The sequence below is a fragment of the Apaloderma vittatum genome, unplaced genomic scaffold (genome assembly GCF_000703405.1).
Source record: "Apaloderma vittatum isolate BGI_N311 unplaced genomic scaffold, ASM70340v1 scaffold18391, whole genome shotgun sequence".
Taxonomy (NCBI): Eukaryota; Metazoa; Chordata; class Aves; order Trogoniformes; family Trogonidae; genus Apaloderma; species Apaloderma vittatum.
Genome location: NW_009698525.1, coordinates 154,829 through 157,017, shown reverse-complemented (window position 1 = coordinate 157,017; position 2,189 = coordinate 154,829).

The following is a 2,189-nucleotide window of genomic DNA, read 5'->3' as shown; positions in this document are numbered from 1 at the left end:
ATTTAACACAGATAACTGGCCAGAAATCCTCCATTCTGAAAGCATGTTGTTGTATTTTTGACAACAGACTTTATTTCAGGAAATTTAGATATCTATCATTACCTCAAAATAGGACAAGTCAAAACATATTTAAAATTAAATAAAAATAAATATTAAATGAAACATTTTGTGTAGAAATGTGAGCTTTTATGTCACCTCACAATGTTAGTGCAGAACTGTGTATTTTTTTCAAAGTTTCTTTTTTCTTTTAAATTTTCCTTTTAAAAATTATCACAACCCTCCCAAAATTTCTTTGATATACTTTGTTTCTGACAAATTCTAAAGGTGATCAGAAGGGATGTTCATGCTTAGTCTGGGCTTTACATTTAGGTATCTGGGTTGCAAGTGAATCTTCCCGTAGATTTAAGATCCCTCAGACAGAGGGTCCTTGTTCTCCTCTGGGGGTATCTGATTCTGCCACCTACAAAACACGTCTCCTTGATTTATTGCCCCAGATGGGCTCTGAGCATATGGCTTTCTCCTCTCTGAATTTCCTAATCCTGGCCATGGGCTGTAGACATGGTGCTGAGACACATCCTGCTCCTCCATTCCCACCTTGGATACTAGAACATTATCTCTGCTCTTCATGCTGTTTTGCCCAATTGTAAAATTAACTCCTACCTGCTGCAGAACAAAGATTAAGTCTGAGCAGTCAATGATGGGAAAAGAGCTACTGCAACAGGAATATCATAGTATCACCTCTTTGGTCAGTCATGCTAGAAGGTGAAGGTGAAAGTGCAGGCACAGGCAGTCCTGGTGTCAGGAAAGAGCAATTTGTTGAGCACAGTCTTGCATTGCTTGCAATGAATTAATGTATCACTTGATTTACTATTTTGAGCCAAACTTGCTGAGCCATGGTTTTTTATCTTTTTTCTTCTGCAGCAAGACTCAGTCCTGTCTACCAGAGCTTGTCGAGAGGATAGCAGGAAAGCGAAGAGTCAAGAAGAATCAGATCAAGAGGGTTGTTTCACAGACACATCAAAATGGCTGGGAGCATTTTCTGATCCTTTCCCTCTTCTAACTGCAGAATGAGTTACCTTTGCTGAGTGTGCTTAAACCAGCCTTGGAGAAAGGCTGTGAAAGGGCCTGGAAATGCAAATGGTATTGCAACTACCATCACGTATGGAAGATATGCTGCCAAAATATCACTTCAGCCACAGCCTCTTTTCACAGCCCTGCAGGACCGCGTGATGAATGTACTAGCCATCATGAGACCTGCCTGGCCATCCTGTCATCTCTGATTCACATTGCACAGGATTCCTCAGCTGTGCTCAGGGCATGGATTTGGCAGGCTGTAGCTGGGAAAATCGTATTTATTTTATGTATTTACCTGTGTGCTGATTGCATATTAAATTATCAAGAGACTTTTTGAACTTAGCTAGTTTCAGTCATCCTCCAATCTTGTCTTCCCTGTTTCTGAACTCCTGGTTGATGTCTGCAAACTATGGATTCCCTGCAAGGGTTTCCCTATCCTCCCGTCTCACTGATCTATCCCTTGGAAGGACTACCCAGACCAAACCTTCCTAACGCTCACGTTGAGTCAAGGACAAGGGCTATATTGAAGTACACGTTATTTGAAGTGCAGTGTTTGGGCTTCAAAAGGCACTTTAAGCTGTTAAATTGCAAGTGATCAGCGGTGCCATCACACTTTAGTCAGGTCTGTGAGCAATGCAGCTGTTTCCCAGTGCCCCAAAGTAGTCTTTTTGTTGGGTTATCGCAGACAACATCAATTCCAAAAAAATATGTGTCACAAGAAGATCAAAGAAAGGATAACTCTCTTGAAAAATCAGCGGTCAAATTTTGCTTGAACTCAGAGCGAGCTGAGCTTCATAAGTGAAGCTGGAGGCACACCCTAGTGCTTGATGGCATGTCCAGACCATGAATGGTGTTGCACACAACATTTGAGACGGGTCACACCAAGGCACTGTTACAGGGAAGCCTGGAACTTGGAAGGCTTTTGAGCACCAAGTAGACCAGCCAAGATGGACACCATACTGAGAGGCAGACACAGCTGGGAGGCAGCAATAGCATATATTTTCTCCTTATCACTCATTTACATTTATATTTCTACCCGCTCTAGGCCTGCGTCCTGCTTTGCTTTGGGTTTTTTCTTTGTCTTCACTTTCTCCACCTGTCCTATATCCAGCTCT